The sequence below is a fragment of the Muscardinus avellanarius genome, assembly GCF_963383645.1.
Source record: "Muscardinus avellanarius genome assembly, chromosome: 14".
NCBI lineage: Eukaryota > Metazoa > Chordata > Mammalia > Rodentia > Gliridae > Muscardinus > Muscardinus avellanarius.
The window spans coordinates 5,003,760-5,026,270 of record NC_137800.1 but is presented as its reverse complement, the minus strand read 5'-3'; the positions used below and the strand labels follow the sequence as shown (position 1 = coordinate 5,026,270).

Sequence of the window (22,511 nt, the reverse complement as noted above, 5' to 3'; positions counted from 1 at the left end):
CCTGGCATCTGTGTACAACACCGCGAAGGCGAGGGTGTCCATCACAGCGCAGCGCACGGTTCATCTGGCGAGGGCGCCAGGCTCACAGAGCAGCCGACCGCAGCGGGGCCTCAGCGCCTGGGCCCTGTTCGAGTACACGTATATTGGGTGGAATCAGAGCGGTCAATAGTTTGTTGCCTCAATTGGTATCAGCGCGCACCAAGAGCTGGGTCTTCTGGTTAGCTGTGGGCTTTAAATGCAGGGTGCCCTCTCCCTTCTCTTTAAATTCACTGTCTTTCTTGTAAAATAGTTTACACTTTTTGGAGGAGAAAGCATCCTCTTTCACCTCAGTGATCACCACCTTGGGGGTCTCGTCGTTCTCTTCTTCCTCCCCACCTTGGCATTCATTATTACCACCTTCTGCTTCATTATCGGTTTCAGCAGAAAATGGTGAAGCTCTGGGTTTACTCTGGGCAGCACCTTTGCCAAATAAGGTGGAGTTTAAAGGCGAAAAGGAAAATCCAGTCAGAGCAGCAGAGCTTGCTGAGCTCAAGACAGAGCTGTCGATCTTCTTGCCAAAACGAAGCGAGGCGCTCGCGGCTCCTTGTGCTGGGTCTGTCTTTTCAGAAACGCCCTCCTCCTTCTTCTCGGATGTGCCCTCAGCTGTGCAGCCATGAAAGGAGAGTGTTGCCTCCTGGGGGAGCTTTGCTGAACCAAACAGGGAGGGGGCTGTGCTTCCACTGACAGCTGCTGGTTGCGCTTTCAGAACCACTATGCCGCCGGCCTCCCGCTGCTGCTGGATGGAGGCCAAGTACTTCTCATCGTCCTTAAAGATGGGCGTCAGGTCGCACAGGGGCTTGGTGTTCACTGCTTCACGACCCAGTCCCGAACCCAGCAGTTCAAGGCAGCCAGCTGCTCCTGGTAGGCGCTCCCCGCGCAGGCGCCCCTGGAAGACGGGCTGGGGGAGGGCTGCTGACCGCTGCCCTTGGTTTTGGCAGCTGAAAGCTTCTTCATGACCAAGGCAGTAGGGCCATTTGCCGCCAAAGAACCGAAGGCTGCCGTGGGCGCTGCCGTGGGCGCTGCTGCTGCCTTTGCGCTGGCGAAGGGAGGGGCGCCATTTGACAGTCCTTCCACAGGCTTTCCCGGGGCACCACCAAATCCAGAAAGCACCACCAGGCCTTTAAAAGCCTTAAAGGCTCCTCCGCTATCAGATTCAAAGCCAACACTTCTGCGCTTTGCTTTCTTTATTGCTCTGTTCTTGAAGACCTCCTCGCTGGCCACTCGGAATGTCCCCACCTCTTCAGCCTCATCTTCTTGATCCCAGTTTCTGTCTGTCACTTCCTTCTCCGCAATTCATTTGGCCATTTTGTTGAACCTCCCCTGTGCTCACTGAGTCGAGGGTGCTGCGGCTCACAGGGCCCTGGAGGATCTCAGAGCCTCGCAAGCTGGAGCCCCTACCACCATGGCCCTGGGGCGCGCCCCTCTGCTCCCTGCTGCACCAGGCAGCGCTGTCAGCTCGGCCTCATAACGCTGGGGACACAGCGGCCAGCGCGCTCCACGCAGCCATTTTGTAACTCCAATTATTATTAGGAGTTTTAAATGTTTTATTTCATTTTTAATTTTGTTGATTGTAAAAAAAATCCAATTTTTCTTTGTTTATCGTTATGTTTGAAGATGCTTTGCTTTGTTGCAGCAAAGCACCATGGCTCAAAATATTAATATAACAAGAACTTTGGAAATCAACTTTTCAACAGTTTTAGAGCAGAACAATTGTGCACTCAACAGAAACTCGCATTGTTTCAGAGGCAGGTGTTGCAAAGTCCTTTTAGGTCTCTGCTCATTATGCTGGTTCTGGTTCTACTGCTTTAAAATTTTCAGTTTTGTTGTTGTTATTTACTTTTTACTGCTTTTCTTCCCTTATGAAGAAGCAGTCTTCCCCGTGGTTGAGTAGTACATCTCAGTGAATTTGAATTCTGCTGTCTCACTCAGTCACCATCTTCAATGTGCTGTTATGGAGCACTGCTCTGGACCTCTAGAGGACCTGGAGAGCTCAGTGGCCACTGCTGCAGGTCGGGTTCACACAGGAGGAGCTGACTGCTTAAGATTCTGATGAGCTTCCGCTGCTTACTTTGCTTCAAGTCATTGGCTTTTTTGCTGGGCTCTCTGCTTTTCCAGGATGGTGAGGCAGGATGGTGCTGCTGTGGCAGCCACAGCCACTGGAAGTGGGCAGGGCACTTTTCTGATCTCTCTTCTGCTTTCTAGCATTGTTTCCTTTCAATTCTGCCTTTCAATTCTCAGTGCTGTGTTCTCATTAATGCTGTTTTATGATAATAGAGATTGAGCGTCAACACAACTGATATTTGCTGGTTCCCTTGTTGCCATCTTCCTGGAAGTCCCCTACATGTAGTTTTACATGCACAGTTCTTCTGAAAACATGTCAGCTACTCACAATATTGAAGATCATAGCAATTTATGAAATAATAGTTGCAGTCATGGAAAATACAGAATACTCTCTGCTTTATTTTCTCTGGTACACCATACACTGAAAACTAATTTTGAAAAAAGAAACCTAAATATTCATATGATAAGTCCAAAACCTTCAAAGACAACATAATTTTAGAAAGAAAATAAGAAAATGACACTAGCAATGATTTTCAGAGCTCTTCCATGTCATCTTAATAAGCTCCTCTTGTACTTATACTTCCAGGCCTGGCTTCTTTGTTAAATTTGCAGCATAGGTCACACCATAGGAACACTGCTTGATGAACTAATATAAAAATGTATGATAAGTAAAATATTTTGAAAATCTTAAACAATGAACACAGGCAGAATTTTAAAAGGTGGGCCAAGAAGACACTCTAAGTAGACAGGTGCAGCTCCTCAGGGTCAGCCCAGCTCAGGAATACCACTATGGGATCCATGGTAGAAAATTCTTAAAACATAAGACATTTCCACCTTTCAAATGGAAAAAAATGAAATTGGTATTGTACCCTCCTGAAGAAAGTTACACATCAGGAGATGAGAAGCCACTGCAGACTAAAGATATACAAGGACATATTTACATCCCTGCAAGTGCCACAGCTTTCAGACCAAGAAAGGGAGATTTCACAGGCCACTCTCTAGGGACACCGTGAAACCCAAAGCCTAATATAAGGCTGAAGCCAAAGCCACTAGTGTAGGCTTCTATCCCTGTCTCATGGGTTCTCTGAGCCATTGAATAGAAAGAACCCTCTTGTAACTGTATTAGCCAAAACACTGAACCTCATAACCTGGAAAACAAAAGGCAAAAATAATATCATGTATTTTGCCTAAATTTTACCTTATAAAAATTTCAGAAATTAGAGCTGAAATGTAAGAGTATGTTAATCTGCAGAGATCCTAACCAAAAAAATATTTTAGGAAGACATATATGTCTGTACTAGACAGTGAAGAGGAAGTAAAAATAAAAAATAATAAATTAAGTCAGGCCTGGTGGTGCATGCTTGTAATCCTCATGCTTGGGAGGTAGAGACAGGAGGACAGCGCAGTTTCGTAGTCAGCCTCGCTGGCTTAAGAGACCCTGTTTCCAAATAAATAAAAAAAGGTCTGGGACTTTTAAAAAAAGCCCGGAGGGAGAGGGCTTCCGGGAATCCCAATACCACCACCAAAAGAAAAAGATAAATTAAAAAAGATGAGAAGCCACTGCAGACTAATGACATACAAGGATATACTTTCATCCCTGCAACTGCCACAAATTTCAGACCAAGACAGGGAGATTTCAGAGGCCACTCTCTAGGGACACAGTGAAACCCAAAGCCTAACATAAGATAGAAGCCAAAGCCACCAGCGTAGGCTTCTATCCCTGTCTCATGGGTTCTCTGAGCCATTGAATAGAAAGAACCCTCTTGTAACTGTATTAGCCAAAACACTGAACCTCATAACCTGGAAAACAAAAGGCCTGGCAAGAGGCACCGAATGCAGGTTTGACTAAAAGACAAATCGAATCCCAGGGGAACAGAGATATCTCCACATAGAACTTGAAGACCATTCAGAACAAATATACAAAGGTTAGATTTAGATCATCCCTCCGGTTGGACACATCCCTTTGCAGGTCCTCTGTGAGTCTACGTCATCCTGCGTCTCTATAAATACACTGCAGCGCTGAATCTTCTCTCACTCAGCTTCCTGGGGGAGGTTCATCTCCTGTTCTGAAATTGGACCCAGCCTGCCTGATACCATGAGGACCCACTACATTTTTCTGATAATTTCCTGTCTCCTCTTCTTCCAGGTCTATTCAGGTATGCTCTGGGAATGGGTGGAACACCGGGCCCAGGGATGGTGTTAAGGAGACCTAAAAATGACTACCACGCTTTCTAGAGGGGTCGATTAAAAGAGGGCATTAAATATGGAGGGATGTATAACTGGAAAGTCGCAACAACTGGAAGTTGTCCTCCAGGAAGCAGAGGAATAATTCTAGGAGAGATGCAAGGTTAATCAAGGGAATTTCCCAGCATCTCCCAGCCCCTATCTTTGTCTTAGATATATACACCTTTTTTTGCGTGGAAAATATTTTTGCTTCACATGCAGGAAGGCTCCTCACACTGAGAGTCAAGCTTTCTATCCAAAGAGAGGTGCCAGCCACCTCCACCACGGTCAATGGATGGGCTCCTGAGGTTCCCTTCTGCAGGCAAGGGGCTGTCTCGATTCTAACTCCTGAATGAACATCGGGGCAATTTTAGGCCACCTTTCACCCCCTATGAGAAATCCATCCAAAATTTTCATGCTATGCTTCCCAAAGGAAGTAAAGTCTCAAAAGGCCAGAGGATTCCAGTGTCTCTGGAACAAATCAGAATGTCCCTTACCTGACAGAAGTGGACAATTAAGAAATAGCAGAGGACACATTCTTATCCTGCCTGTCACCCACAGAGATCTTGAGCTTCTCCTGTATTTTTGGAACATATTTTTTACATCTGCAAATGAATTTTGGAGCAGAAAGTATGACTTGTAAATTCTCTAGAAGATAGTATTGCACTTATTTCTGGGTGATGACTATCCTAACAAATCAGGATTCCCAATTTATTCCAATTATTCTTCTATTTTTCTATCATTAAAATAGATACAAAAAGCAATCAAAATGCACAGGTTTTCATGGAGACAGTTGAGACCACTTAGAGAGGTAGAGAAATCAATCTTATAATCTTCAACATATTTTTGTCTAAAGAATAGAGAATTTGCTAACAGTCCAGTAAAGAGTAGTATATGCTGATAGATTGCACTCTCACTTCATTTGGGGGTAGTCAGTTTTTTTTTACTTAGTAATTAGAAGACTTTTTTCTTATAACCCAAACAACAGAATTTATACGAAGATTAACGTGAAGGTTTGATTTTGTCTAATATACCTAAAAATCATGAGCTCGTCATTTGAAGTACAGAGAACACAGTGCTCCACAGAGCTGTGCAGAAGTGCTGTGCTTCCCGATCCTGCACCTTAGGGATAAAGGAAGTGGGTGCAGCGCATACACCAGGAGCTCAGGTGCTCCCCTGACAGGATGCCCTCCTGTGTCTTTAATCTCACATACTCTTGTGTACATAACCTATCAGCCAACAGGATCTTCAGTCAGAATTGGACACTTCCGAAGAGCATAGCTGTGTTTGAGCCTACAAGAGTTCCACATTAAGGCGAGGGTATTAAGACAGAACAAAAATGGCCATCTATGATATAAAGGAAGAATGTGACCTAGACATAAGGAGTTAGTCTTTATGTGAAAAACTAAGTTTGCTTGAGAACTTATGCTTCCCTGAGTATGGGATGATACTGACAATATAACCCAGTTCTCTCTGACCTCTATAGCAGCATGGCCTATTGGAAGTTTCTGTAATGTTGAGAAAACAGTTTCCATGAATGTTCAATGCCCTAATCATGCACAACAAGTGAATTTGAGCACTTGTAATGGAGCTAGTGACATTTCAATATCAACAGCCACATCTCACAAGTGACTATTGTATTAAATATGATAGCTCTGCAGTGGAGAGGGGGAGAGAGAGGGAGAGAGAGAAGGAGGAGAAAGGACAGAGAGTGAAGAGAGAGAGGAGAGAGGAGAGAGAGAGAGAGACAGAGAGAGAGAGAGAGAGAGAGAGAGAGAGAGAGAGAGAGAGAGAGAGAGAGAGAAAGAGAGAGAGAGAAATTAAGGCTTTCTGTTTTCAGTTGCTGGGACATACTTAGGTGCTTTTTATTTACTCCAGGCCTTAGACTTTATGAAGACTGACACACCTGAGCACATCCAGAGAAGCAAAAGAGGATTTGGAAAGTCTAGACATAAGGCATTGAGAAAAGTGAAAAAATATGCTTAAAAGTTGAAATAAGCTGGGCAGTGTGGCAAAGGTTTGTAATTTTAGTACTTGGGGGACAGGAGGATCACAGGTTCACAAACAGCCTCAGCTATTTTGTGAGGCCCTCTGCAACTTAGTGAGACCTTGTTTCTATATGAAGAATTAAAAATAGGGCTGGGGGTATAGCTCAGAAGTAAAATTCCACCTGGATTCCATCCAGAGTACCACAAAAAAGTTGAAATAATTAAAAATGAGGTTACCTTCTCAAATAATAGACTCAGCAGCAAAGAAAGAGCCTCTTAGTGGAGCTTCTGAGAGGACAGTTGCAATCAGCATGAACACCATCTTAGCAGCAAGCAGCCAAGTGACTTTAAAATGGGCTGTCTGCTGGGGAGGTGATTATACACTGTACTTGTCCACTCAGGCTACCATAACAGAATACCACACATCAGGGTCTTAGCATTAGAAACACACCTCCTCACAGTCCTGGCAGTTGGAGATCAAGTTGGAAAGGGGTTTGTTTCTCCTGAGGCTTCTCCTCTTGGTTTGCACATGGTGGATTCTCACTGGTCATCACTTATCTTTCTTCTTTGTGTGTTTGTGCCTGTTCTCCTCTAGTAAGGCACCAGTCATACTAGACTCACCCAGGAGACTTGAATTTACTCTAGGCCTTGAATCTTAGGATGCCACCTGAGCACACAGAGAACATTGGGCAGGATTAGGAAGGCCCAGTCATTAGGCACTGAAAAAACCTAGATAAAGAGTTTTAAAAAAAATTAAATGAGCCGGGCATGGTGGCGCACACTTGTAATCCCCGCTCTTGGGAGGCGGAGACAGCAGGATCAAACTGGTTCTGAGTCACACTCGCTGGCTTAAGAGATTCTGTTTCCAAATAAAAAAAATATAAAAATAAGTCTGGGAGTGTAGCCCTGAGGTAGAAGGGCTTCCAGGTACCCCAGTATCGCACAAAAAATTTTAAAAAATTTAAATTTGACTAAGAATGGTGTTACCCTATGCCATAATGATTAGACGTGACTGCAAAAAGCAGAGGACGATTCCTGAGATGGAACGTCCTGAGAGGATACTTACAACCAACATGAATACCATCTTGCCAGCGAGCAAGCACATGACTTTAGAATGGGCTGTGTGCTGGGGAGGTGATGGCCTATTGCACTGGTCTGCTCATTACAGAATACCACACTTCAGGGTCTTAAACAGCAGCAGTCCACCTCCTCACAGCCTTGAAGGCTGGTGGTCTAGGTCAGGGTAGCAGCAGGTGTATTTCTCCTTCTGGATTTTCTTCATTTTAGTTTGCAGATGCTGCCTTCTTCTTTATCCTCACCTGTCTCTCCTTCGTGTGTCTGGACCTAAACTTGTTTTGTAAGGACACCAGTCATACAGAATAAGGGCCCACACTAATGACTTCATTTACCTTTAATCACCTCTTGGAGAAATAACTTGAATATTCTGCACATATTCATGTCTCTGAGAGGAGGAAAATCCAATCAACTTTTCTTGATGAGTGATAAAATACATGCCTGTCTAATGTAGCTGCAAAATTCATGTGTAGCTGCAAAATTCAATTAATGTGCAAATTTTTTGGAAGAGAAAATATTCTCCTGTGCACTGCAGAGTTGTCTGTTCAGCCACGCAGTGGTTGTTCAAGTAACTGGGTATAAAATCCAAGAGTCTGAAGTGTTTCTGTTCACACCCTACAGGTGCTGGCCTTGCTGAAGCTAGAAAAGTTCACAGAAACTATAAGTGCCATAAACATAATGGAAGGTGTCACTTTTTGACCTGCCCTCCTGGATTCCATGCCACTAGCTATTGTTCCAAGGCATCGCTCTTTTGCTGTACACCAATCCGCAATATTTTTGGAAAAAACACCTAGAGGCCATGTGAATGATTTATAGTCATCAAATAATAAAAGAAAACTTTCCTTAAAGCATACCTTCCTTATGGATGAATGAGTCTTATATTGCAGTTTGGAAGAGGTGAAAAAAATGTGGGCTGGGTTATCAGGCTTGGAATAAATGATGCACCAGGCCCCAAAGCCTTCCTTGTCCACAGGAAGGAGGACCAAGACATGAGGAATGTCCTTGCCACTTGGTTTTAGCACTAGACTCACGAGTAGGCAATGCTGAAGGTCCACAGGGGTAAAGGCACCCATTGAGGCCAGTGGAGAGGGATTCAGGGCCTTCTGGGTCCTGACAGAGGCTGACCCCAAATTCCAGGGTGTCGGAAATCTGTTCAGTGAAAGGGCCCATCAGCAGCTAGAGCCAGTGCTGTGGCCTCTAGCCTCCTTCCTCACCACAAAAGCATCCCTGTAAGTCGCATCCTGGAGGACTCATGTGTGGCTTCTGGGATTAGCTCTCTCCTCTGCCTCAGTCACACAACCAAGCTGCATAGCGCACACCCTCACCATGACATAGCACATCCCTATGTCAGTTTTGCCTCCCCATGGGGTCTGCAGACATGGCTGGCCCAATGAACCTCAAGAACTGAAAACATACATAAATAAGTAAATGTGGCTCAATTGAACTTCATGTTTTTCCCACTATCCTATACCCTGAATGCACACTCCCACACAGAGTTTCCAAGTTTGCTGGCATCATTTAGAAATTTATCCAACTTTCTTGGCACCTAGCATCTGAACTGACTCAAGAAATACTTAGACATGAACTGTGTCCCTTCTGAGAAGACACCAGCATGGCCTTGAAGAGCTGACTTGAAAGGAACTTGATTCCTTGTTCAGGGAGAATCCAGGGCTTGTTCCTGAACACTTAAGTGCACTGGACTCTCCAAGTTGCTAGGAAATCAATACATTTCCTTTTCCTTCTTTCCAAAATCTTGTCACAATTATTTTATGTGGCTTTGAGGGCAGGTACCAGCATTCAACAACACCTTGAGATATTCAAATTGCTATTTTGTTCAATGAACTTAAAGTTCTGCCTGTACTTACATGACCTTGATTCATTTGTACTTGATTTTCTGTCATTTTAATATCTCTTCTATATGTTCCTAATTTTTCTATTGTAAAATTGATAGCTACTATCATTGATAATGAAAAATCCAAACAAATTAAGTTTGGATCCCATGGGGAGGCAGCACTGCCATAGGGATGTGCTAAGTCATGGTGAGGGTATGCGCTATGCAGCTTGGTTGTGAGTCTGAGGCTGAGGGGAGAGCTGATCCCAGAAGCTACAAATTAAATAATTTTCCATAATACGTTTGTCTCCTTAATAGTAAGACAAAGTAATACAAAACTATCTCAAAAGATGTTTGTAAATTATATAAAACATTTGGAAAAATTACCTACTTATCTTTTTTAATAGGTTTTTTTTTTGGTGCTTTGCAGTCATACATCTTAATGAGATAAAAGACTTGTGGAAATATACATGCACACATCCCCCAGTTAGCCCCTACCCGAATTCCATCCCATTCCTCCCAACCTTCCTTCCCATGCTTGGCTCCTTCCTTTCCCAGGACTCGCTCTCACAATTTGTTTTTTCTTTAATAGGCCCTCACTTGTTACAGTTTCCTCAAACGCACATCACCAAGCTGTCCAGGGTAACCTCCAATTCATGCTGCTGCCACACTCTCACCTGCCCACTCTGAAGGACCCAACCTCTCCTGGCCAAAGGGCCCCCCTACAATGCCCCTTGACAGCAGGAAGTAGTTTAAAGTTTAATCTCGACCCATTATCACCAAATGGCTGGGAAGGTAAGTTGGGTCCCTCCCCCACGTGATCTCTCAGCAGAACCGTGGAAGCCAAAAGTGGAGATATCGTGAGACCCCAGGTGCCTCGAGACTACAAACATCCTGAGACAACAGATGTTGTGAGACTCAGCATGCCTATAAAACATCAGTGCCTCCGATCCACCACACGACTCAGTCACCAATCAGTACTATGCGCAACTCTCCACACACGTGGCCCATCGGTCCCTTTCTCCCAGCCGGCTGACTCTCTGGAGGGTACTGGGGTTGGGGCCTAATAAAACTGTGGTCTCTGATAACTCAGTTTGTGTTTTTACCTCCCTCCTAAACCCCATAACTCTATTTTCAACCTAACATGTGTGTGGCATGTGTGTGAGCACTGTGGGTATGAGTTGTGTGTATGTATATATGTGTGTGTGTATGGCTGTGGGTGTGAATGTGCATTTAAGTGTATGGAGATGTACATGTGGGGATGTGGGGCTGTGTTGGTGCTCACACTCTAGCATGTATGTCTGTGGGTAAGGGCATGTATGGATGGGGGTATGCATCTGTGTGGTTTCCCCATGAGGGTAGAGGAAACCAGAAGTGCCATTTTCCCTCTGGAGAGCCTGCCCTGTTCCTGGCTTCCCTTGGAGAACTGTCAGCATCTGTGTTTTAGTTCTGAGGTCTGTGGGACATACACTGCTTAATAACTTCTTTTTTAATTTATCTTTTTCTTTTGGTGGTGGTATTGGGATTCCCGGAAGCCCTCTCCCTCCGGGCTTTTTTTAAAAGTCCCAGACCTTTTTTTATTTATTTGGAAACAGGGTCTCTTAAGCCAGCGAGGCTGACTACGAAACTGCGCTGTCCTCCTGTCTCTACCTCCCAAGCATGAGGATTACAAGCATGCACCACCAGGCCTGACTTAATTTACTATTTTTTATTTTTACTTCCTCTTCACTGTCTAGTACAGACATATATGTCTTCCTAAAATATTTTTTTGGTTAGGATCTCTGCAGATTAACATACTCTTACATTTCAGCTCTAATTTCTGAAATTTTTATAAGGTAAAATTTAGGCAAAATACATGATATTATTTTTGCCCTGGGGGAATGGATTTTTTTCTTTATAGAAGATGAAATTGGATACTTCTAGTTGACTGGAGGCTACTCATCTTCTGATCAACCCGCCATTTCCTTATTTATTTGTTGTCCACAGGGTCCATCAGGGTGGGCGGCTCTGACCACGGGGCAGCTCACTGATCTTGGATTGCCAGGTTTGCTGTGGCTTTATTTCCTCACCGCTTTTATCACTACTTTAAGCATTTCAGCAGCTGTCACCAGCGGCAACAGATTCTTATCACATTAAAGGAGTCAGGGTGGGACGACTTCTGTCATCTATGTTACAGTTTTGAAAGAATGTGGTCATGGGGAAACTGTTCCTGGGGACCCCTGTTAGGGTCCGGACACAATTACTCTCAAACCACAACAAAACTCAAAACGACCAATAACAAAAAAACCGTGGGTCCTTGTCCTAAGCTAAGAATAAATATGCATAGCTTGGAAAGTTGCTGAAGATTTAAAGGAGTTTATTAGAAAGAAATAAATACAGAAAATAGAAATACAGCCCCATACCAGACTGGCATGGAGGGGTGAATCGAATGACTACACCAAAGGGATCACACTTGGACCAGACTTTTTATACCCATGACCTCCATCTTGTTTATGTAATTCTGACATAGTGGACATCGCTGTAAGATACCTCCCCTTACCAGGTGTGGGAAGGTGTCTCCTTTCATGAAGGGCAAGGTCAAACCCTGCTCCATCCTCCCTAGATTATCATGTAGATCTGTCTTTAGATAGAGAAAGGCCTAGTTCTCCTCTATTGACTTCTTAATCACCTTTAGCTAGGTTAATTTACATTGGGATAGTTGCCTGCTTTTAGGCAGAAACCAAATACTTGCACAGATTTGCCCCTCACCCAATTTTTGAAATATATTAATAATCACAACTTTCTCAAATCTTCCTAGGCCATTCCCAATACTGGCACAATCCATGATATGGGAGCAGCTTCTCCCATATCATGTGGTGGCACATGCTTGTTATCCTTGTGCTTGGGAGGTGGAGACTGGAGGATCGCGAAGTTTCGTAGTCAGTCTCACTGACTTAAGAGACCCTGTTTCCAAATAAATAAAGAAAAGTCTGTTACTGTAGCCCGGAGGAAGAAGGGCTTCCGGGAACTCCAGTACCACCACCAAAAAAAAAAAAAAAAAGATGAATAAAAAAGAAGTTATTAAGCAGTGTGTATCCCACAGACCTCAGAAATAAAACACAGATGCTGACAGTTCTCCAAGGGAAGCCAGGAACAGGGAAGGCTCTCCAGAGGGAAAATGGCACTTCTGGTTTCCTCTACCCTCATGGGGAAACCACACAGATGCATACCCCCATCCATCTATGCCCTTACCCATGGACATACGTGCTAGAGTGTGAGCACCAACACAGCCCCACATGTACATCTCCATACACCTAAATGCACATTCACACCCACACCCATATACACACACATATGTACACACAACTCATACCCAGAGTGCTAACACACATGCATGTACATTCACCCACTGTTAGGTTGAAAATAGAATTAGGGGGTTTAGGAGGGAGGTAAAAACCCCAACCGGGTTATCAGAGACTACAGTTTTTTGGGTTTTTTTTTTTTTTTTTTTTTTTTTTTTGGTGGTGGTACTGGGAGTGGAACGCAGAGGCTTTCTACCTCCAGGCTATACTTCCAGACCTATTTTATATTTTATTTGAAAACAGGGTCTCACTAAGTTTCTGAGAGCCTCACTAAGTAGGGGAGGCTGGCTTTGAACCTGTGTGATTCTCCTGTCTCAGCCTCCCAAGGGTGGGGATTAAAAGCATGCACCACCACGCCCGGCCAGAGACCCGCAGTTTTATTAGGCCCTAACCCTAGTACCCTCCCAAGAGTCAGCCGCCTGGGAAAAAGGGACCGATGGGCCACACGTGTGGAGAGTTGTGCATAGTCCTGATTGGCCGGCTGAGTCACGTGGTGGATCGGAGGCACTGATGTTTTATACGCATGCTGATTCTCACAACATCTGTAGTCTCAGGATGTTTATAGTCTCAAGGCATCTGGGTTCTCACGACATCTCCACTTCTGGCTTCCGCAGTTCTGCTTAAAGATCACGTGGGGGAGGGACCCAACTTATCATCCCAGCCTTTTGGTGATAATGGGCGGAGATCGAACCTTAAACTACTTCCTGCTGTCAGGGGGCATTGTAGGGGGGCCCTTTGGCCGGGAGAGGTTGGGCCCTCCAGAAGTGGGCAGGTGAGAGTGTGGCTGCAGCATGAGTTGAAGGTTACCCTGGACAGCTTGGTGATGTGCGTTTGAGGAAGCTGTAACAAGTGAGGGCCTATTAAAGAAAAAACAAATTGTGAGAGCGAGTCCTGGGAAAGGAAGGAGCCAAGCATGGGAAGGAAGGTTGGGGAGGAATGGGATGGAATTCGGGTAGGGGCTAACTGGGGGATGTGTGCATGTATATTTCCACAAATATTTTATCTCATTAAGATGAATGACTACAATGTACCAATAAAAACTATTAAAAAAAGATAATTAGGTAATTTTTCCAAATGTTTCATATAATTTACAAACACCTTTTGAGACAGTTTTGTATTATTTTGTCTTACTATTAAGGAGACAAACGTATTATGGAAAATTATTTAATTTGTAGCTTCTGGGATCAGCTCTCCCCTCAGCCTCAGACTCACAACCAAGCTGCATAGCGCATACCCTCACCATGACTTAGCATATCCCTGTGTCAGTGCTGCCTCCCCATGGGATCCAAACTTAATTTGTTTGGATTTTTCATTATCAATGATAGTAGCTATCAATTTTACAACAGAAAAATTAGGAACATATAGAAGAGATATTAAAATGACAGAAAATCAAGTACAAATGAATTAAGGTCATGAAAGTACAGGCAAAATTTTAAGTTCATTGAACAAAATAATAATTTGAATATCTCAAGATTTTGCCGAATGCTGATACCTGCCCTCAAAGCCACATAAAATAATTGAGACAAGATTTTGGAAAGAAGGAAAAAGAAATGTATTGATTTCCTAGCAACTTGGAGAATCCAGTGCACTTAAGTGTTCAGGAACAAGCCCTGGATTCTCCCTGATCAAAGGAATCAAGTACCTTTCAAGTCAGCTCTTCAAGACCATGCTGGTGTCTTCTCAGAGGGGACATAGTTCATGTCTAAGTATTTCTAGAGACAGTTCAGATGCTAGGTGCCAAGAAAGCTGGATACATTTCTAAATGATGCCAGAAAACTTGGACACTCTGTGTGGGAGTGTGCATTAAGGGTATAGGATAGTGGGAAAAACATGAAGTTGAAATGAGCCACATTTACTTATTTATATATGTTTTCAGTTCTTGAGGTTCATTGGGCCAGCCATGTCTACAGACCCCATGGAGAGGCATCACTGACATAGGGATGTGCTATGTCATGGTGAGGGTGTGTGCTATATAGCTTGGTTGTGAGACTGAGGCAGAGGAGAGAGCTGATCCCAGAAGCCACACATGAGTCCTCAAGGATGGGACTTATGAGAATGCTTTTGTGGTCATGAAGGAGGCTAGAGGTCACAGCTCTGGCTCTAACTGCAGATGGGCCCTTTCACTGCACAGAATTCAGAGACACTGGAATTTGGGGTCAGCCTCTGTCAGGCCCCAGAAGGCCCTGAATCCCTCTCACTGGCCTCATTGGGTGCCTTTACCCCTGTGGACTTTCAGCACTGCCTACTTGTGGTTTTGGTGCTAAAACCAAGTGGCAAGGACATTGCTCACATCTTGGCCCTTCTTCCTATGGACAAGGAAGGCTTTGGGGCCTGGTGTATCATTTATTTCAAGCCTGATAACCCAGCCCACAGTTTCTTCACCTCTTCCAAACTGCAATATAAGACTCATTCAGCCCTAAAGAAGGTATGCTTTAAGAAAAGTTTTCTTTTATTATTTGATGACTATAAATCATTCACATGGCCTCTAGGTGTTTTTTCCAAAACTATTGCGGATTGGTGTACAGCAAAAGAGCAGTGCCTTGGAACAATGGCTAGTGGCATGGAATCCAGGAGGGCAGGTCAAAAAGTGACACCTTCCGTTACGTTTATGGCACTTTTTGTTTGTGTAAATGTTTCTAGCTGCAGGAATGCCAGCACCTGTAGGGTGTGAACAGAAACACTTCAGACTCTTGATTTTATACCCAGTTACTTGAACAACCACTGTGTGGCTAAACAGACAACTCTGCAGTGCACAGAAGAATATTTTCTCTTCCAAAAAATTTGCACATTAATTGAATTTTGCAGCTACACATGAAATTAGACAGGCATGTATTTCATCACTCGACAAGAAAAGTTGATGGCATTTTCCTCTTCTAAGAGACATTAATGTGTGCAGAGAATTCAAGTTATTTCTACTAGAGGTAATTAAAGTTAAATGAGGTCATTAGTGTGGGCTCTTATTCTGTATGACTGGTGTCCCTACAAAATAATTTAGGTCCAGACACATGAAGGAGAGACAGGTGAGGACCAAGAAGAAGGCAGCATCTGTAAACTAAAATGAAGAAACTCCAGAAGGAGAAATACACCTGCTTCTACCCTGACCTAGACCACAAGCCTCCAGGACTGTGAGGAGGTGGACTGCTGCTGTTTAAAGGCCTGAAGTGTGGTATTCTGTAATGAGCAGACCAGTGCAATAGGCCATCACCTCCCCAACACACAGCCCATTCTAAAGTCATGTGCCTGCTTGTTGGCAAGATGGTATTCATGCTGGCTGTAATTATCCTCTCAGGACGTCCCATCTCAGGAATCTTCCTCTGCTTTTTGCACTCCCAGACCTATTTTTATATATTTTTATTTGGAAACAGGGTCTCTTAAGCCAGCGAGCTTGGATCCAAACCAGCATGATCCTCCTGCCTCCACCTCCCAAGAACAGGGATTACAAGCGTGAGCCACCACGCCCAGCTCATTTTAATTTTTTAAAAACTCTTTATCTAGTTTTTCTCAGTTCCTATTGATTTGGCCTTCCTAATCCTGCTCAATGTTCTCTGTGTGCTCAGGTGGCATCCTAAGATTCAAAGCCTGGAGTAAATACAAAGCTCCTGGGTGTGTCTGGTATGACTGGTGTCCTTACAAGAGGAGAACAGGCACAAACACACAAAGAAGAAAGAATAGTGATGACCAGCGAGAATCCACCATGTGCAAACCAAGAGGAGAGGCCTAGGAGAAACAAACCCCTTTCCAACTTGATCTCCAACTGCCAGGACTGTGAGGAGGTGTGTTTCTAATGTTAAGGCCCTGATGTGTGGTATTCTGTTATGGTAGCCTGAGTGGACAAGTACAATGTATAATCACCTCCCCAGCAGACAGCCCATTTTAAAGTCACATGGCTGCCTGCTGGTAAGGTGGTGTCCATGCTGATTGCAATGTCCTCTCAGAAACTCCACTAAGAGGCTCTTTCTTTGCTGCTGAGTCTATTATTTGAGAAGGTAACCTCATTTTTAATCATTTCAACCTTTTTGTGGTAATGTGCATGGAATCCAGGTGGAATTTTACATCTGAGCTACACCCCCAGCCCTATTTTTAATTCTTCATATAGAAACAAGGTCTCACTAAGTTGCAGAGGGCCTCACAAAATAGCTGAGGCTGTCTGTGAACCTGTGATCCTCCTGTCCCCAAAGTACTAAAATTACAAACCTTTGCCACACTGCCCAGCTTATTTCAACTTTTAAGCATATTTTTTCACTTTTCTCAATGCCTTATGTCTAGACTTTCCAAATCCTCTTTTGCTTTTCTGGATGTGCTCAGGTGTGTCAGTCTTCAGTCTAAGGCCTGGAGTAAATAAAAAGCACCTAAGTATGTCCCAGCAACTGAAAACAGAAACCCTTAATTCCTCTCTCTCTCTCTCTCTCTTCTCTCTCCTCTCTCTCTTCACTCTCTGTCCTTTCTCCTCCTTCTCTCTCTCCCTCTCTCTCCCCCTCTCCACTGCAGAGCTATCATATTTAATACAATAGTCACTTGTGAGATGTGGCTGTTGATATTGAAATGTCACTAGCTCTATTACAAGTGCTCAAATTCACTTGTTGTGCACGATTAGGGCACTGAAAATTCATGGATGCTGTTTTCTCAACACTACAGAAAGTTCCATTAGGCCACGCTGCTATAAAGATTTGAGAGAACTGGGTTATAGTGTCAGTATCATCCCATACTCTGGGAGCATCAGTTCTCAAGCAAACTTAGTTTTTCACATAAAGGACCTTATGCCTAGGTCACATTCTCCCTTTATTTCATAGCTGGCCATTTTTGTTCTGCCTTAATAGCCTTGCCATAATGTGGAACTCTTGTAGGCTCAAACACAGCTATGCTCTTCTGAAGAGTCCAATTCTGGCTGAAAATCCCGTTAGCTGATAGGTTATGTCCACAAGAGTTATGTGTGATCAAAGACAGAGGAGGGCATCCTGTATCGGGAGCATGTGAGCTCCTGGTGTGTATGCTGCCCCCACTTCCTCCATCCCTAAGGTGCAGGATCAGGAAGCACAGCACTTCTGCACAGTTCTGTGGAGCACTGTGTTCTCTGTACTTCAAATGAGGAGCTCATGATTTTTAGATGTATTAGACAAAATAAAAAGTTTTCATATTAATCTGCTTATTAACTCTGCTGTTTGGATTATAAGAAAGATTGTCTTATAATTAATAAGTAAAAAATGGACTCACACAAAAATGAAGCAAGAGTGCAGTCTATCAGCATATACCACTTTATACTGGCCTGCTAGCAAATTCTCTATTCTTTAGACAAAAATATGTTGAAGATTATGAGATTGTTTTCTCTACTCCTCTAAGTGGTCTCAACTGTCTCCATGAAAACCTGTGCATTTTAATTGCTTTTTTTAAATCTATTTTAATGGTAGAGAAATAGAAGAATAATTGCAATAAATTGGGAATCCTGATTTGTTAGGATAGTCATCACCCAGAAATAAGTGCAGTAATATATTCTAGAGAATCTACAAGTCATAATTTCTGCTCCAAGATTCATTTGCACCTGTAAAAAATATGCTCCAAAAATACAGGAGAAGCTCAAGATCTCTGTAGGTGACAGGAAGGATAAGAGTGTGTCCTCTGCTATTTCTTAATGGTCCACTTCTGTCAGGTAAGGGACATTCTGCTTGGTTCCACAGATACTGGAATACTCTGGCCTTTTGAGACTTGACTTCCTTTGGGAAGCATAGCATGAAAATTTTGGATGGATTTCTCATAGCGGGTGAAAGGTTGCCTTAAGTTGCCACAATGTTCATTCAAGAGCTAGAATGGCAACAGCCCTTTGTCTGCACAAGGACACCTCAGGAGCCCATCCAGTGACCACTGGTGGGGGTGTCTGGCACCTCTCTTTGGATAGAAAGCTTGACTCTCAGTGTGAGGAGCCTTCCTGCATGTGAAGCAAAAATATTTTCCACACAAAAAAGGTGTATATATCTAAGACAAAGATAGGGGCTGGGAGATGCTGGGAAATTCCCTTGATTAACCTTGCATCTCTCCTAGAATTATTCCTCTGCTTCCTGGAGGACAACTTCCAGTTGTTGCGACTTTCCAGTTATACATCCCTCCATATTTAATGCCCTCTTTTAATCGACCCCTCTAGAAAGCGTGGTAGTCATTTTTAGGTCTCCTTAACACCATCCCTGGGCCCGGTGTTCCACCCATTCCCAGAGCATACCTGAATAGACCTGGAAGAAGAGGAGACAGGAAATTATCAGAAAAATGTAGTGGGTCCTCATGGTATCAGGCAGGCTGGGTCCAATTTCAGAACAGGAGATGAACCTCCCCCAGGAAGCTGAGTGAGAGAAGATTCAGCGCTGCAGTGTATTTATAGAGATGCAGGATGACGTAGACTCACAGAGGACCTGCAAAGGGATGTGTCCAACCGGAGGGATGATCTAAATCTAACCTTTGTATATTTGTTCTGAATGGTCTTCAAGTTCTATGTGGAGATATCTCTGTTCCCCTGGGATTCGATTTGTCTTTTAGTCAAACCTGCATTCGGTGCCTCTTGCCAGGCCTTTTGTTTTCCAGGTTATGAGGTTCAGTGTTTTGGCTAATACAGTTACAAGAGGGTTCTTTCTATTCAATGGCTCAGAGAACCCATGAGACAGGGATAGAAGCCTACGCTGGTGGCTTTGGCTTCTATCTTATGTTAGGCTTTGGGTTTCACTGTGTCCCTAGAGAGTGGCCTCTGAAATCTCCCTGTCTTGGTCTGAAATTTGTGGCAGTTGCAGGGATGAAAGTATATCCTTGTATGTCATTAGTCTGCAGTGGCTTCTCATCTCTCCTGATGTGTAACTTTCTTCTGGAGGGTACAATACCAATTTCATTTTTATTTCCATTGGAAAAGATGGAAATTTCTTATTTTTTTCAAGAATTTCTTACTGTAGATCCCATAGAGGTATTCCTGAGCTGGGCTGACCCTGAGGAGATGCACCTGTCTACCTAGAGTGTCTTCTTGACCTACCTTTTAAAATTCTGCCTGTGTTCATTGGTTCTTAAGATTTTTAAAATATTTTACTTATCATACATTTTTACATTAGTTCATCAAGCAGTGTTCCTATGGTGTGACCTATGCTGCAAATTTAACAAAGAAGCCAGGCCTGGAAGTATAAGTGCAAGAGGAGCTTATTAAGATGATATGGAAGAGCTCTGAGAATCGTTGTTAGTGTCATTTTCTTATTTTCTTTTTAAAATTATGTTGTCGTTGAAGGTTTTGGACTTGTCATATGAATATTTAGGTTTCTTTTTTCAAAATTAGTTACCAGTGTATGGTGTACCAGAGAAAATAAAGCAGAGAGTATTCTGTATTTTCCATGAATGCAACTATTATTTCATAAATTGCTATGATCTTCAATATTGTGAGTAGCTGACATGTTTTCAGAAGAACTGTGCATGTAAAACTACACGTAGGGGACATCCAGGAAGATGGCAAACAAGGGAACCAGCAAATATCAGTTGTGTTGACGCTCAATCTCTATTATCATAAAACAGCATTAATGAGAACACAGCACTGAGAATTGAAAGGCAGAATTGAAAGGAAACAATGCTAGAAAGCAGAAGAGAGATCAGAAAAGTGCCCTGCCCACTTCCAGTGGCTGTGGCTGCCACAGCAGCACCATCCTGCCTCACCATCCTGGAAAAGCAGAGAGCCCAGCAAAAAAGCCAATGACTTGAAGCAAAGTAAGCAGCGGAAGCTCATCAGAATCTTAAGCAGTCAGCTCCTCCTGTGTGAACCCGACCTGCAGCAGTGGCCACTGAGCTCTCCAGGTCCTCTAGAGGTCCAGAGCAGTGCTCCATAACAGCACATTGAAGATGGTGACTGAGTGAGACAGCAGAATTCAAATTCACTGAGATGTACTACTCAACCACGGGGAAGATTGCTTCTCCATAAGGGAAGAAAAGCAGTAAAAAGTAAATAACAACAACAAAACTGAAAATTTAAAAGCAGTAGAACCAGAACCAGCATAATGAGCAGAGACCTAAAAGGACTTTGCAACACCTGCCTCTGAAACAATGCGAGTTTCTGTTGAGTGCACAATTGTTCTGCTCTAAAACTGTTGAAAAATTGATTTCCAAAGTTCTTGTTATATTAATATTTTGAGCCATGGTGCTTTGCTGCAACAAAGCAAAGCATCTTCAAACATAACGATAAACAAAGAAAAATTGGATTTTTTTACAATCAACAAAATTAAAAATGAAATAAAACATTTAAAACTCCTAATAATAATTGGAGTTACAAAATGGCTGCGTGGAGCGCGCTGGCCGCCATGTCCCCATCATGTTATGAGGTCGAGCTGACAGCGCTGCCCGGTGCAGCAGGGAGCAGAGGGGCGCGGCCCATGGCCATGGTAGTAGGGGCTCCGGCTTGCTGACCACCGCGTCCCGTGAGGCTCTGAGATCTGCCAGGGCTCTGCGAGCCGCCGTCCCCTCGACCCAGCGAGCGCAGGGGAGGTTCAACAAAATGGCCAAAAGAATTGCCGAGAAGGAAGTGACAGACAGGAACTGGGATCAAGAAGATGAGGCTGAAGAGGTGGGGACATTCCGAGTGGCCAGCGAGGAGGTCTTCAAGAACAGAGCAATAAAGAAAGCAAAGCGCAGAAGTGTTGGCTTTGAATCTGATAGCGGAGGAGCCTTTAAGGCTTTTAAAGGCCTGGTGGTGCTTTCTGGATTTGGTGGTGCCCCGGGAAAGCCTGTGGAAGGACTGTCAAATGGCGCCCCTCCCTTCGCCAGCGCAAAGGCAGCAGCAGCGCCCACGGCAACGCCCACGGCAGCCTTCGGTTCTTTGGCGGCAAATGGCCCTACTGCCTTGGTCATGAAGAAGCTTTCAGCTGCCAAAACCAAGGGCAGCGGTCAGCAGCCCTCCCCCAGCCCGTCTTCCAGGGGCGCCTGCGCGGGGAGCGCCTACCAGGAGCAGCTGGCTGCCTTGAACTGCTGGGTTCGGGACTGGGTCGTGAAGCAGTGAACACCAAGCCCCTGTGCGACCTGACGCCCATCTTTAAGGACGATGAGAAGTACTTGGCCTCCATCCAGCAGCAGCGGGAGGCCGGCGGCATAGTGGTTCTGAAAGCGCAACCAGCAGCTGTCAGTGGAAGCACAGCCCCCTCCCTGTTTGGTTCAGCAAAGCTCCCCCAGGAGGCAACACTCTCCTTTCATGGCTGCACAGCTGAGGGCACATCCGAGAAGAAGGAGGAGGGCGTTTCTGAAAAGACAGACCCAGCACAAGGAGCCGCGAGCGCCTCGCTTCGTTTTGGCAAGAAGATCGACAGCTCTGTCTTGAGCTCAGCAAGCTCTGCTGCTCTGACTGGATTTTCCTTTTCGCCTTTAAACTCCACCTTATTTGGCAAAGGTGCTGCCCAGAGTAAACCCAGAGCTTCACCATTTTCTGCTGAAACCGATAATGAAGCAGAAGGTGGTAATAATGAATGCCAAGGTGGGGAGGAAGAAGAGAACGACGAGACCCCCAAGGTGGTGATCACTGAGGTGAAAGAGGATGCTTTCTCCTCCAAAAAGTGTAAACTATTTTACAAGAAAGACAGTGAATTTAAAGAGAAGGGAGAGGGCACCCTGCATTTAAAGCCCACAGCTAACCAGAAGACCCAGCTCTTGGTGCGCGCTGATACCAATTGAGGCAACAAACTATTGACCGCTCTGATTCCACCCAATATACGTGTACTCGAACAGGGCCCAGGCGCTGAGGCCCCGCTGCGGTCGGCTGCTCTGTGAGCCTGGCGCCCTCGCCAGATGAACCGTGCGCTGCGCTGTGATGGACACCCTCGCCTTCGCGGTGTTGTACACAGATGCCAGCGGAGCGTGCGCGTCCTGTTCACCTTCCGTAGTCCTGTTTGCTGTCGGCCATCTTTAGCCCTATGGGCGCCTTCCAGAATCTAGGGACTGCCTCCCACTTTACAAGGGTTGACG

The 22,511-nt window shown here is 44.4% G+C and overlaps 2 pseudogenes across 2 annotated transcripts; one reads left to right on the top strand and one right to left on the bottom strand.

The window, feature by feature from the left end:
- Nucleotides 1–110: 110 nt before the first annotated feature.
- LOC308273661 (nuclear pore complex protein Nup50-like) lies at nt 111–20,862 on the bottom strand (annotated as a pseudogene). The gene is made up of 6 exons: nt 20,831–20,862; nt 18,766–18,775; nt 15,162–15,215; nt 8,417–8,534; nt 5,321–5,445; nt 111–1,359 (listed from the first exon to the last, which is right to left on the bottom strand). The product of its transcript is annotated as a nuclear pore complex protein Nup50-like (transcript).
- Nucleotides 20,863–21,048: 186 nt separating this feature from the next.
- LOC308273660 (nuclear pore complex protein Nup50-like) lies at nt 21,049–22,288 on the top strand (annotated as a pseudogene). The gene has a single exon. The product of its transcript is annotated as a nuclear pore complex protein Nup50-like (transcript).
- Nucleotides 22,289–22,511: the final 223 nt, after the last annotated feature.